The sequence below is a fragment of the Achroia grisella genome, unplaced genomic scaffold, assembly GCF_030625045.1.
Source record: "Achroia grisella isolate CSIRO2021 unplaced genomic scaffold, CSIRO_AGI_Agris_v1 utg501, whole genome shotgun sequence".
Lineage (NCBI taxonomy): Eukaryota > Metazoa > Arthropoda > Insecta > Lepidoptera > Pyralidae > Achroia > Achroia grisella.
Window position 1 is genome coordinate 1,265,746 of NW_026712897.1, and position 16,481 is coordinate 1,282,226.

Below are 16,481 nucleotides of genomic sequence, written 5' to 3' on the forward strand. Positions count from 1 at the left end.
TTAGCTGTCAGGTAGCTGGCTTTGTTGTCTGTGTTTCTGTTTGAAACATGAGATATAAAATTACATGGTAGATCTGTCCTCCAATTAAAATAGAAATACATTTTGGTACCTATGACGACAAGTTCCGTGATGCTGTTAACGAAATATCTAACTATAATGAAACGATGATAAAATATCTTTATTCATGTAGGTCTATTACAGTCTATCATGATATTATGTAAAATTTACCTAATCCAATTAAAAATAAATACGTAGCCATGTATATGTAACTAGGAATAAAACATAACAAAGCTAATTGACTTTTCCTTTTCATCTGTGTTGATTTTGTAACAGGCATACAAAAAATAGCGTAACAGTAATAAAAAAGAAACAAATATATATAAAACCGCCAGACTAGTATGGACTTGTAGACTAATATCTTTGTCCTACAGGATGAACTGTAGGAGCATAATATTGCATAAAATTTGACGGTGAAAATTTGACCCTGAGCGAAACCGTATGACTTTAATTACTTTATGCGGATGGACACCCTATCCAAATCTATATAAAACATATATTTTATTATTGTGCATATATCATATACGAATCCTTTAGTGCACCAGTTTACCCTAAGAGTACTAGTAATAAGCTAGAGGGTAACAGTATAATGAGTGCATAAATAAACTATTTGTTGTTTCTTTCATAACAGTTAGCTTATGTATTGTAGCGAATTCACAAGCTCTTATTATAAATAAGATGCTAACAATAGGCTCAATCATCCTCGTTATAAGCCTATCTTCCAAACACATACCTGCATTTATTTCTAATTATTTTGTACCAATCTAATCTAATAATAAAATTTTGTTCAATGCATCTGACTCAAGTGACGCTCAAATACAATACGATATGTATTATTTTAATACGTCATAGTTATGGTAACGAAAGTCGATTATAAACCAAAATATCGAGTTAAGTGAGTTATCCGATATATTTATAGGAGCACGAGGTTGTCATAGGCAGTAACATAACTCGATTGAGCTTCACACAGGGAGCACAAAATTGAATTTCTCATATCACACCTTCCTGCGGCAGTGAAGCATCTAAAATAACATGATGCTTTACCAAAATATCTGTACATCGGACATTTTAAAATCGATTGATAAATCCTGATTTCTCATATATATTAAGGCTTGCAAAAGTGAGTTTGTTTAATCTTTATTTCTTGTCTAAAAATGGTCCTGAAATTGCGACAATTTGTGTAAATGAAGTGACAGGTAAAAATATATAAAAACTAGTAATTAAACGACTGTAATGATTGCAATCTCAATCAAAAATGGTCGTTCCGTTAGTGATGGTCTGAACGGGGAAGTGAATTTACTGTTATTGTTAATATTGATGGGCATTAAACATCAACTGTTTTTTTTAACTAGACTATATATTACAACTAGTATTAACTAGAATAAATATTACAGCTTTCACATATGTTATAGGATAAATGTCTAGGAACCCTGCTATGGAAAATGTAGAAACTTTATTAAAAAATAATTCACACAGCGCCATAGTGCTAAGCAGAACTGTGTATATAGACAGTTGATATAAATACATACATTTTTTGTCAGTACATACATAATATACACAGAAAAGACACGTACAAACAATCATACTCATTAATGTAAATGTTTGCTCCGTACGAGAAATCGAACCCGCGACTATCAGAAGTAAATAGGTATGTCAAATCACTAGACCACCAAGGCCGTCAAATAATATAATTTTTCTAACAATTTATTGTTATTAAGTTGTATCATTAAGTGCTTATTTGTTGTAATAATCAAAGAAGTATATGAAAGAAAAGTTAAAATTATGCAGCACCCACTTACTCATGGCATTTCGTAGGAATTTGACATTGGGCACTTTACCTTAATACTTTAATAATTTAAATATATATCCACGGTCCTACAGAAAAAAATTGAGTTACCTACTCAATTTTTTTTTTGTTTAGATTATATTTCTATTTTACGAATATATATGTCACATTAATGGGATTCAGATCAAAATATCAAAAAGAAAAATGATATGGATATTATTCAGAGCGCACTGCGTGCCAAGCTTTTTATATTACGTTGTGTTTGATTAGATTAACAAATGTAAGATCGTAAGTAATTCATTTTCAGTACAGTTCATACATTTTCAGTAAAATACCCCTAGTATTTAGTATTTGTATTAGTTTTGTAACGTAATTAGATTAGATATATGCTTGATGTATAATATATATAGTATACTATCTTGTTGCAAAACTAAATTTTGTATGTAATTTGTATGAACTTACTTACCACTACTTTGCCCTTGCCATACGCCCCGACTTCACACACGTGTACATGTATTATATACATATAAACCTTCCTATTGAATCACTTTATCTATTAAAAAAACCACTACAAATTCCGTTTCGTAATTTTAAAGATTTAAGCATACTTAGGGACGGACAGACAGCGACAGCTACTTTATTTTATACTATGTAATAATGATGATGATAATGACTAAACCATATAGTGTAAGAATTTATCAATACGATATTATAGTTGTGGTTTTAACATTCTTAATAACCAATAGTGCTCGCTGACATAATATTAATATACATAATGAAAAAAAATACATATAAAAGAGACAATTAATCAATACCAAATAGTATTCCAGTCGATCAACTTAAGAACAATCTTGGCCAATATTTCTGTAAAATAAGCGGAGCTGTAAATAGTTCTGAACAACGAATGGTTTTAAAGTGAGCTGTGTAAGCTTAGGTCGACCGGCGAATACCGGGCTTAACTCGAAGACAAACGACTGAAAAAAGGCTATTCAAACGGGACACAACTACGTTCCAACTACGCATTTTTCAAGAACGAATTTATTCACTAATAGCTGAGCCCGCGAATTCGGACGGTGCACGGTAGTATTCGGATTAACGATAGTTGTGGAACACATACATAAATGTTTAAGTAAAATTTACCACAACACTTCTGTTAAAGTACCAAACCAGTTGAGTCGTTTCTGACATTAGCAAAGGTACATACTGTATACAAAAGTTCCAACAGTTATTGTTTTGAGTTCGGTAACCGTTTTTACATACACATCTTGAACACATCACATCTTGAACACTGCGCTCAATTACCTTTTTGGTTACATGTATATAAATTACGTTCATTTTTTTATTTAAAATGACAGTAACTACGTAGAATTGCAACTCTGAGTTTGGAATATTTCGGTCTGTAGAGATTAGAACATTGTGACCTAGTTCGTTATCCGAATTTATAGATCCTAGGAAATTCTAAACTGACGCTCATAAAAACTTTGCATATCATTTGATATTCTTGACTTACTCTCCGGTAATAGAAACATCGATAGGACATCAAATTAATTCCCACTACTACGAAGTCTTCCAAAATGAGGGGGCTTACAGTACTTACTGTATTGCAATTATCGATTATATGTAACATAAATATAACAATAATTATAATACATTAAAATACGGACATTTTATAAATTTTCATAGTCAGAAACATCCTTTATGTATTAGTAACACGGCAGAAAAGCCTCTAATTTTGTGGGGTGTTACATAAACCATTATTAAAATGAGAAATTTAACTACCGAATAATTTTCGCTCGGTTCGAAGTGCCGGCCGTTCGAAATAAGGTTATGCAAGTGCCGAAAAAAAGCGTAAATATGTCATTTTCGAAAGGAAATGAGTGAAGATCTGTACACTAATCATATAGAGTAATTCTTATTTAAATTCAAAATTGTAACAACAAAATAAAAAAAGAAAATAACAGATGTCTACTGTTTAGGATCTGTTTTATTATTTACTAGTTGTATTCGTGACTTCGTATGTATGTATGTATATATAGATGCTATCTATTGATGACAAATAATCTACTATTCTATACTAATATTATAAAGTGGTGGTAATCTCCGATTCTACTGATCGGTTTCAAAAATTCTTACACTGTTATATAACATCACACTTACGACTAATGGGAGCGGAGCAGCATAGAAAACGTGGTAAAAAATATTCACTGTCTGTGCTTCCACTGCGTGCGAGTGCGAAAAAACGGTTAACGTTACCCAAACAATATATATCACGGAATTGTTCTTCTTTAAAAGTTCTATAAAAAAGTTTGCGACAACATAGGCCTATCTTTTAATCTTTTATATGGTAACAAAATTTCTTACAAACTAGGTGTTTTTATAAACATAATATTAATCGTTATTTAAATGAATATATTTTTTATTATAAGTATTTAATCTTGAACAAAATTGTCCCTTTTATTACTTTATTTCAACAAGCACTATTTTAGTTTTAATACAAGAAGAACATTAAATATTGGCCCAGTGCGAAGCTCCCGGCTTCATGTTGCTAGTTAACTAAGTAAGAGGCGTTTTGAAATATATTGATAAAAATAATTGTATTATTCCATTCTTTCTCAGTTTCTTTAGCTTAAATGTTAACAAAATATTTTCTGAAAATTCTAGCCTAATTCTTCTAGACGTTTATACATGAATAATATACAAACTGTCAGTCTTCATTTAGTCAGGATATTTCAATATTATTATAGCGTCTTAGATGTCTGAAATAGCAACGGACGAGGGCTAATTTAGACAACATATCACGTCGATCTTGCATATAGGAGCCACGTTTGCCATTTGCCACAGAGTATTTTTTTTTATTCCAGTTACAAAAAAAAACACTGTCCAGCAATGTTAGATCTGAACCGTAACGATATTGAAAACTTCAAGAAAAGAGCATATTCTTTTTTAAAGAGCCGACAATGTACTAGTAATTCTACCTTGTGCTAAAAAAAAAGAAAAAAAATGAAAACATTTTCAATTTATAAATTCTCATGATTACATATTTGTTTAATTGTTTGTTTTATAAATCCTATGATCAATCTTCTACAAAATTGATGTGCAGTCCCTTTATTTAAATGTCTTCAAAAAAAGGGGCTTATAACAAAAAACCGTGAAAGAAAACATTCAGAGTGATGTGTCCCTAATCAATCAGGCGATTTTGTTTGTGGAGTACCTAAAGTAATATTGTAACGCTATAATATAACAAACTCTACGAGTATGTATAATATCGTTTGCTCGTGTCATAATAGAATGTGTTTATGTTACATTATTAAAACTATTACTGTATAATATGTTAATGGGAATAACCTTTTAAATACAACATTATATTTGAAATTTAATTAATGTACTTAATAGACATTAGTATGTTAGATTCATAATTTACTGATAATTCCAGGTAATATTCAGATAATTAAAGGTACACTTTGTACAAAGCCATCTGGGTATCCACAAAATATTCAAGACATACCTATGTCTTAAAAATTTCAAGCAGCTACAAAGTAGCTTACAAGCTCTGTTTCGGTTAGAGACTGAGATATGATTTTACAAGGTATTCATAACGTCCTAGTCCTTTAGAATGGCCCCACATAAGTAAAGCACCATGGAGGTAATATGGTGACGTGATATTCGCAGCGTTGTTCATCTGTAAAATTCTCGTGTCACAATGTCAGTTGTGTTCACCATACTCCTCCGAAACGGCTTGACCGATTTTTATGAAATTTTATATGCATAATCAGTAGGTCTGAGAATCGGCTACTATCTATTGTTCATGAGCGTTTTAATGATAAGTGTTATCCAATTTTTACCCTTCTATCATCAACCCCTATTTTTTTAATAGCGATTTTAATGTATATGCCAAAACATTGTTTTGCGGGGTCAGCTAGTATAGTATAGGCGATGTTAGCTGGTTTGCCTTTATATACATTTCAGTCTTTATTGCAGATAGCCTAAATCTAAAAATCAGAAAGTATATTGCTGGGGACCAGTGTCTTCTCATAAGAAGAAGATATAGCCTCTATTATTCTAATGTACTTTTCCATTATATCAGTCTGCTTGTTTATCAATTTCACAATAAAACCTAGCAGATAAAATGACTGCATAGCCAATTGAGATATCCAGATAAAAATTGTGGGTAATGGTCGCTATTAGCCAACGCCACTGAGCCACTGAGCTGGGAAAGAGCAAGTCATTTACGAATAGAGCTGTACAAGTTGACAAGATGTCTGGTGGAACCTTTCTATGTACTAGCAGTTAGCTAACTTTTGAACACAATAGAAACGAAATCAGAAAGAAATATAGACAGCCTATTTGCACTGCCTTTCTTTCTGATAGCCGCGGATGAGATTTCACCAAAATAGCATTTGTATATACAGTACATTGTATTGATTTTGTTTGGATTGGTTTCCTAAGCTTGATTTCCTATGTATATAATACATATAAATTTCTAAGCAAGTCTATCAGTTATATAGTGCTCAACTTTAGCGACAAACTGCTGTTTTATGGATAAAACTGGCTGTATAAATTGCCAGAAACTAAAAAAACATCTGCTTTAATTTCTATATAAATGGTATTATGTATACATATACTTATAAAGAAGTCTTATAGGAGTAGTCAATTGTTCTTTAAAATATATGTTATAATATTATAATAAATGAATAATTTCTTTCTAATTCAGATACAATATTACTAAAAATACAGCTGGCTATGTCTTTATATGCATGTAAATTTACAAGCGAAGAAGGACATGATAATCATTTCCGTTTTTGAAATTAAAACACGAAATATCAAAAAGGTTTATGACGTACCTGATAGCAAGTAGTTGCCTATAAAAACAGCACAACTGACATCATATTATTATTTTTTTACACACAAATTTATAGAGCATAATATAAAAACAATAAGCTGCAAAACTGCTCAGCAGCTTGTCTGCAGCAAAAGCGCTTAACTTAATACTTATTTTTAATCTATATACATATACACACACACGTATATTTACGTAAACACATTACTGTAGAACCAGGTATCTGATTATCATGTCATGCCCGTGATATCACTCATTCCTCGCCATTTCAGAAGACTAAGATGTCGTACTGTCACTGTAATTTCAGTGCCTGATTTAGTGTTGAGTCCTACAATTTGAAACTCAGGTCTCCACGTAGGTAAGTTTGTACTAAGTATACCTCTGGTAATATAACAAGCTTTTTATAATAATCAAACGTATCTCTCTGTCTCGGTAAATATCAACATGCTTTGTTTTTTTATTAGGCTCATCCCTTTTGGACCGCGGATCTCCCGATCACTGGTAATGCTTCATTAAGTTTCCTTTTATCTTTTCACAAACAAGTAGATTTTCCCTTAGGTTTTCCAATGAAACATCCAGTTGAAGAATTCCAAATAAAATATTATATTTTTTTTTCTATTGTAATTTATATAAATAGGTCGGTGTCGGTTTTTAGTCAGAAGGTAACAATGTAATTTTTTGGTATAAAATATAAGTCAGTTCATTTTATTACAAAATATTATATAATAATAGTAATAAGCTCATATAGCGCCATCTAGTTCAAAAGTAAGTAGAGATAAATAATAGATTGAAATACTAATACTTAAATTGTATACAAAGTGCGCGGAATCGAATACACAACCATCAGATGTAAGGCGATACGCTAAATCACTAGATCACCGAGTTCTACAATATTGTATTTGGTGATAACAGCAGCAAAGTTTATATACAATGTTCGTTAATAATGGTATTAATGAAACTGACCAATATTACCTAAGAAGTAAAGTTAGAAGTTGAAAATTTAGGATCTCCATAAAAACCACATTCACGTGGTCAATTAGAAAATTTCGAAATATATTATCAGATTTGAAATTTGTTTCAAGATTTTTCTAATTGGCTTTCAGCACGCTCTTCAACACTAACTGTTTACATATAACGCTGAAGACCCGGGGATTGATGGTACTGATGAATGGTGAAGGACTCATGCACAGGATTTTCATTTAATGTTAGACATAGAGACCTAAATAAGTAACTTTCTTACTAGTTCTTCTGAAATAAATATATAGACTGAATTCTAAAATTTATTGTATGAATAAATTATTATTTATTTCAATTTTTAATTTCGAGCAACGTATTATGTTAGGTCGACGTTCACGTAGTCTCCTGAAATCTATCATGGTTATATCGTGGTAAATTTAGCCGACATCGAGCCGACGATGTCCGAATAACTACTATGGATTAAAGTTATCTTGCTCATACAATCAATTGCCCCGGCAGCCCATCACCAATAAAAAACTGTGACAACACTTAACACATTAAACATGTGTATAGGGCTGCCAGCTTGTTTGCCATTCATTGCTATTCCAAAAAGAAGTTAATCAAAACAAACAAGGTTTAAGTTGGCAACACATTATCGCGACGCCAATAATGTTTTTGTTGTGAACACAACATCCAAAATCCTATTCCTTGTTATTTTCACGGCAGAGTAACCGGATTCCATTAATGTGTACTAACGACCGGACGCACTTCGGATTGGGCTTTAAAAGGGTTGAGTGGTTTTGTACAATCGTTCTGATAAAAGGGATGGATGTTAAAGCTTTTAGCGATTTAAAGATGTCCCGATGAAGGATTAATTTTTCCGTCATTGATCTAATAAGATTCCTACGGTAGGTTACGGTAATACTTTATTACCATGTGTTACGGTTCAAAATGTCGTTCGAAAGTTATGAAGCCAATTTCTTGAGGTTGATAACTATAGAATTCAATTGTACTATTACAGTTAATTAGAATATTAGTATTAGTGAATAATTTAGGATATGACAACAGCATTATTATTAATTTGTATATATACTCATATAATTCATTACTATACAGTATGTTATTAGCACGTTACGAGACAAAATAACGTGTTAAAATTTTCGAGTACTAATTGTATATTTAAGACGAATATTCGGTTGGAAAATTCATGTCTAATGGAATAGCTTGAAGTGTCCCACTTTAGTGATGAAATTAATATGAATGCATAAATACCTTAAAAAAGTTATTAGTAGTTGCACATAGCAACTTTAAAATCTTTTAACCGGCCAATTATACGCGTGCATCGCTATTACAGCCGTACACTTGATACGTTAAATTAAATAGTCGATATCAGGAGCCGCGGCCGTGAAGGCGGCTGTTTCCCAATCGGTATCGCGCTGAGAAAATGCGCGCTACTACGCAGAGTAGTGGCCCGTCTATTGAGATAGAGCTAGAAGCTGCAGAAGAGAGCATGCAGGTACTCACCTGCAGCTCCAGAAATAAATGGTGGAGGTACACTTTGGGGTTTTAGCCGATAGGAGTCCGGGAGTACCCATTCGTTACCGCTAGGCCCACTCCAGGAGTAACGAAGGGGTACTACCGGACTCGGACTCCCGGACCCGGGATTAAAAATATTCGATGTCAATTGTTGTTTTTTTTTTCAGATATTAAATAATCAAATAAGTATTACAATGATAATATGGCATCTGTAAGTGCGAAAATTTACTTTTTATACTTTCTTTCAACACAGCGAGAGTGATAAATGTCCCAAGTACAAAGTTACAGTAACCCAGTGACACGGAATTAACCCCCTGTCCTTGACTCAGCACCCAATCTCATTTTCGACTGAGTTATTGCTTCTTTAACGTAAACTGAAATTACAGATGATACTTTTATCTTCTGCATTGTTTACTGTATACAATAAGTATGATTTAATAAATCTGTTAAAATCAGTAAAGCGTAAATTGATTGATTACAATATATTTTTTTAATTTAATTAAATTGTATTGAGATTTTGTATAATAAGTAGGCTTTAGGACTATAGAAATACTTGAAAAAATATATACGTATATTAAGTACACTTATAAGTATTGGACTATATATACGTACATATAAGTAAGACGGTGATGATCATTACTGTAGCTTTATGAGAGACGATTTCAAACATAAGCATTATCTCATAGGTATACATAACAAGAAGTGCAATAATGTCTTCAGGATATGATACTTGTATATTTATTACTCTTCCATATAAAAACTATTAGATGGATTCAAATGAAATTTGGTACATATGTTGATTAATGCACTTGCTATTTTTACTCGATTTCATGTCTATGATGTCCTTTAAAACTAATGAAAACTAAATAAAATAGCACTACATAAGGAAATAAATAAACCCATAGTCAAAGCCGGTGTATCTTATCAGATTTGTTGACTGAATCAAGAGACAGCTTGCTTGACCTTTCCATTGTATAAATTCGCGTAGGATGTACAGAACTTTTTGTAATCATCCTCTTGTTAAAAGATACCCATATAATAAGAACTTAGAAGCACGTTTTTAATAATGGGGAGTAATTGTCCCTTTGATATGAATTAATTACCTCAGGTTAATTCTTAACAAATATATCAAGATGGGTCTTAACCCTTATTACCTGACTCCATCCTTTCATTCCTCAATGGCGCAAACAATTATTATTAAGTGCTTATATTAACGTATATTTATAATTAACATCCATCCTATCACAGTTCACAATAAAATAAAAACCTTTATATTATAAATGTGTAGCAATGCTCTCAGAAGGATGTAAAAACTGTACATAGTGTTTGGCTCTGTATGAGTTTGTAAGTAAGGGCAAATGAGTCAAAATTGAACGTAATACAAATAAAATTTAAATTACAACTTTATTAATTTGTAATTGCTTATATTACTTAAAACGAAATTGTCATTTGATATTTTTGTATGTACCATTTCTTCTTTATCTCCAATTCATTGAAAATATGCAAAAATACAAAAAATATAATGCACAGTTTTCTATAAATCATATTTTGTTCTATGCGACGCATGTCTGATACGAAAATCAAGGCGCGAACGTCATTGGTGTTCCAAATTTGAAATTTTGAATATTCTCGTAATTTCATTTTTTAATCCAATTTCACCAATTTTCGGTATTAAAAGCAGTTCATAAAACACGGGCGTGTTGAGTGAAGTTATATTCCATAACCGTACTGTTTTACCTAAACTTGACCACCGCGCGACACCAGCCAGTAGGCAGCTGGTTTAAAAAAGTAAAACGGCGGGAAAGCGACAGTGTGCATCACAATTTTATGGGTAGGTTTATTTAAAATCAAGCGTGTTGATGAACGTCGTATGATATTCGTGCGTGTTTATCACACTCGGCTCTATTACGCCCTCGCCGTCGGCTCGAGCCTGAAATACCTCCTCGAGTGTTATCCATTATAACGCACTTCTGTCGTAATATACTATGAAGACTTATACTGGAACGTATTTATCCTGACATACACAAGAAACACTAGGAATAAAATATTTTTTATTTGAAACTGTGAATTAATGTTTTTTTTGTCATTTTTAACACGACATATTCTCAATGTTTACATGTTACAATTTATAAATTTTGTTGACATATGCAAGCCAACTTCAATTAAAACAAAACAATTTTTATGTGAAACTATGCAAACTTTTGTTTTTAGAACTATTATAGACTGTTTGTTACATATATTCAATTTTCGTAAGGGCCGGGCCAACTCTTATAAAACGTAGAATTTCGGGATCCTATGGACATAGACAATTCACACTGTGCTATGGGAACTAAACTAATGATATATGTATTTTTTTGTAAATACATACTTATAAATACAAATGTTTGCCGTGTCTGAGGAATGGAACGGACTGAGAAAATTACGGGATATTTAGAAATACTGTCTGAAATTACTGTCAATATGATAAAATTTGGGTTAGTCCGATAGAACATTATTTCAATATAAATCTTTTAAAATATTAAAAAATAAAACATAACCTAAAATACTGTTTCTAGCAATACTCCTTTCTTGAAGACACGTGAAAAAGTTTTGTATGGTAGAAAATTAATTCACTCTACTACTATTCTAGTTTCAGCTGTTGATCAAGTGGCACGTACTTTATGTCAATAGTAGTAGCGCTCAAAATTAAATGTGCACTTTCATCTAAAAAAAAATAATAATAAACACTGTCACCTACAGGTGATACTGGGAATTGAAGAGTTAAAACAGAACTAAAAACTAACTTACAAATAAATATTCACTAGTACAGTGTTAGTATAAAAGCTAGGCACTGTCAATCGCATCTGAGCATGCGCAGTGGCACTTTTAGCGCGGGCTTGCGTGCGGACTTCAGTAATTGGCCATACGCCGTCCGGCCCGAACTGGTTTTAACCGGATTTTTCTCGGTTTTCCCGCTCGTCAGGAATCGTGCGCGCGTGTCACCTGTCATCCGATTATATTAATGGTGAAGATTAATACACTTTATAATTATGACTCAAATCTAATAACACATTTCTTTTAATGAAACTTTAGTTAAAGTGAGTTAAGTACTATTTAATACACTTGTATAGAAGTTGTTTTAATATAAATAATTAATGTGTGTAACTTGAATAAACAATGAAAGAATATGGTAGTTAGTCAACTTTTAGATAATTACTTATTTATGTGTGTTTTAGTGCATAGTTATGATTACCTGTGGATTGTTAAGTACTGGTAAGTTGTATACACAATTTTTTTTACACTTGAATTTTAAACTACTTTAATTCTTTACATTGTTGTGAATTACGATTATATATGAATTTAATAGAAATAAATTTATTACAAATTAGAGATTTCGAAGTTAGTTCTCCTTACACTAAAACTACTTTATAACAGGTAACTGAAGTTATAAGTTGGAATAATAAAATAGCTTTAGTTAATATTACGCAAAACTTTAATTAAAAATAAAACAAAACACTGGGAGTATAATAATTTAAAATACAACCAATAATATTAATACTATGACTATTCTAATTTATAATTCATAAAAGTATGGACAAGTTTTGAAACAAGAATATTCAGAAATTTTAAACTTTTATACAACCCACGTGATCACATGTTGAATTCTTTTAATTCAACATGTGATCACGTGTATTGTATAAAATCAAGATTAAAAATATTTATTTCTATTTCCTTAAATAATTTTTCATCATGAATAACTTATGCCAAGTTGTTCGTGAATGGTTTCGCTGCATTTTCAGTCTATATGCTTATGTATTTTTGTAATTAAACAATCGCTTTATAAAGATAATATAAATATAGTTTATTAATAATAGTTGACAGTCCTACATTTATTCTAATCATGGTATTATAAACAACCAGATAGAGCAAAAACATCTTTTAATTCGAGTACAGAAAAGGTTGTCCTTTTAGTTCAGATAATTGTATATTCCGACTGCATATATGTACTTATCTCAAAATAGAACACGACACTGAAGTGAATGAATTTCATGTAATCATTAGGTATAAAATATACTATTTATTGTCTAGGTTTAAAAGGTTCATATTACTAGTCTAAACATTCCTTTTACAGTTTTCTAAGGCTTTAGTTTTTAAGACCCATTTCCTATTCTTGTAACATTGAAACTCATAAACTATTTTTAAAGTAAGTAGTCGACAATGTTAAATAAATCTTATTTGTATTTATTTTGTATACATATACACATATATATACACTCGAAGGCAATATATATATACTCGTAGGCAATGGTTATCACTTTAAATGGATGCAATCATTAAGTACTCGATGGATTTATATCATTTTGTTTAATTCCGCTACAATGAATAAAAATAATATAATAAATCTATCGCATAGTGAAATGGAAATAACACCTAATTCGATACAATCATATTTGTCATCCCAATTGCCAAAAAACACAACTTTTGATAATAAGCACCACAAAAGTTACGTTGTTACCTATATTAAATTGATCAATGATTTTTTTGTATTTTATTATTAAAATGAGAAACTTTAGGTACTTAATGTTGATCAATTATATACTTACTTAATACTGTATTTACTAATTCAAAACCAATCAATTATTAAAGTTCTGTGTATATCTGCTTACAGCGTATCTCATAAGTTTCAAAATTTTGTGAATAATGCCAATAACTTCATAAAAATCCTTAGGTTATTTAGCGGGTCTTAATAACAATAGTGAAGAGAATACTCGTTACATGAAAGATTTAGGAACTTACTACATTATATAGATTTCTTGATTTGATTTCTTGCTTCGCTGCACCGTTTATTTTAAATTGGTGCGAATAATTATGTTAGCAAACTACCAGTGAAGGATGATAGGATGAGCATGACGTCAGGTCTGTCTGCCCAATATTACGAATTTACCATATTCGTTTCCGTAGGGACCACGTGGAGGCCGACTAAATATTGTAAGCCATTATAGTCTCCTAACAACACCCTACCCAAACATTGTGAGTTATGTATATATATATTTGAGTTGTTGTATATATATATTTGAGTGTCTGTTTGTAATATTGAAATAATCGTTTTTTACAACATGCATATATAAATATATATATGGTATATATAAATACGTTACATACACCAAAATAACATTTCATAAAATTTTTGTCTGTCTGCTTTTTGTTCTGGCTGGTCTCTTAAATGGCTGTACCTATTTTGACGGGGCTTTTTTTGACAGGTAGCTGATGTAATAAGAATAACTTAGGCTATTTTAGTTTAGAAAAATAAAGTTAAATCCACGCAAGGGAGAAGTCGCCTGTACACCTAGTACAATATATAGCCAATAGGCTATATATGTATAGTGTGTGTATGTATCTTACATAACGTCAAAGGCCTTTAGTGTTTCTAATTATACGACCACGGTGTATAAAACAGCCTTTTCTGCAAATCTTTGTTTGAGGTTTGGTCTGTATCACATCTTACGTAAACGGTAAGCTGAGCACTGATGATACATTCTTGGCCGTTTAACTATTGCATACTTTTTGCAAAATAGTTCAAGTTATTATTCAGTACAATTACATTTTTATTGGAATTTAATTGATACGTCTTGCAGTTGGTGTCAAATGAACTAAAAAAATATAGGAAAATTATTTCTCTCCATGGAAAGTTAGTCATTAATTAGCCATATGTATACCTGAAATGTATTTATAACAATATAAAATATCATTTCTTCTTATAACTTAGGATAATATACTATAGCCTAAGGTCTAACTTGGCTGGTTTTCATATACGAAATATACTGTAGCCTTCGCAAGTTCTAAACATGTTACTTGTCGGTTCCTATTTTATTATTAGTAGTAACTAGTAATCGAAAGTAATAATTGGTATATGAGAACTGGCCGAGTTAGACCTTAGGCTACAGTATATTATCCTAAGTTATAAGAAGAAATGATATTTTATATTGTTATAAAAACATTTCAGGACAGACCATTGAACTTGGCACCCATTTAGATCTCACCTCTTTTGTCGTAGAAGTCAACAATCAAGGCATATATCATAATATTTACTCGGCTATCATTTCACATTTATATTTTTGATGGGATATGTATATCGCCAACCGTCTACACCTTGCTATTTGTAATGACATAAACATATATTATCTAGATGATCCCGCGACTTTGTACCTTTAGAATTTAGAATAACGATTGTTTTTGTTTGTAAACTTATGGAAATAAAATCAATTTCAAGTAAAGCTTATCGCAATACATTAGTGAAAAACGTACCTAATGTAAGCTGTTCTTAATATTAGCGAGCCCAAAACATATAAATAAAAATTCTAACAATCATTGTTTGGGTTCGATTTGTTTAATGAAATCTCCCAACAGGTAATAAGTCTATCTAATATATTTTACATGTAGAGTCGGTAATCCTATTGTCATTATATTTATATATTTAACATATTGTAATATATAAATATTATAGTAGTTTTAAGAATTATAGCTGTAAATGCTAATATATAATTTATTATAAAGATAGCAAAATGGAGTTATAGGTATTGATAATGATGAAATAGGATAATGTATTATATCCATAATATTAATTGATCTTGCAATTTCCTATTCCTTCATAATATAAATAAATTTCAAGATATCTCTTTAATATAGAATTAATAATCAAAATTGAACCACCACTTGTTCGTATATGTCGTTGTTTCAGACTTATCGATCTGTAAGGCGATTTATATGCACCATCTATGCCAGGCTTTATATGAAGCTCTAAAAACTAGTAAACGCCAACAACAACAAACGTTTGTTTTTACTCTGTTAAGCCCTACTCTGCCTTAGCCCCAGAGCGTTTTGGAATCCGAGATACTGAATACCGTCCGGTGTTATTTACCGTAATGCGAGCACTTTTTTCCTCATAAGAAAAAGAATAATAAATGTGAATGGACATAACAAAGCCACTAAAATCTGACTGTTATACGAGTGGATCCCAAGTAAAGGAACTTGAATAATAATTATCACGGGCTATTAAATATTCCTTCGTTAATTTAATTACAGAGGTTGATTCTGCACAAAGTTGACTCATTCTTGCCTTTATCTCATTATTTGGGGTCGGCACAGTATGTACTTTTCTTCTACTGATCCCTATCAGCCGTCATATCTGAGCTTACTCTCCTTTTTTACATATTGTCTTTCACACGATCCATACATTTCTTTTTTGGTCGGCCTCTCCATTCCCATACATCCACGTTCATGTTAAACACTTTTTATGACATTGACATGGTATGGTTGACTATTGACTAC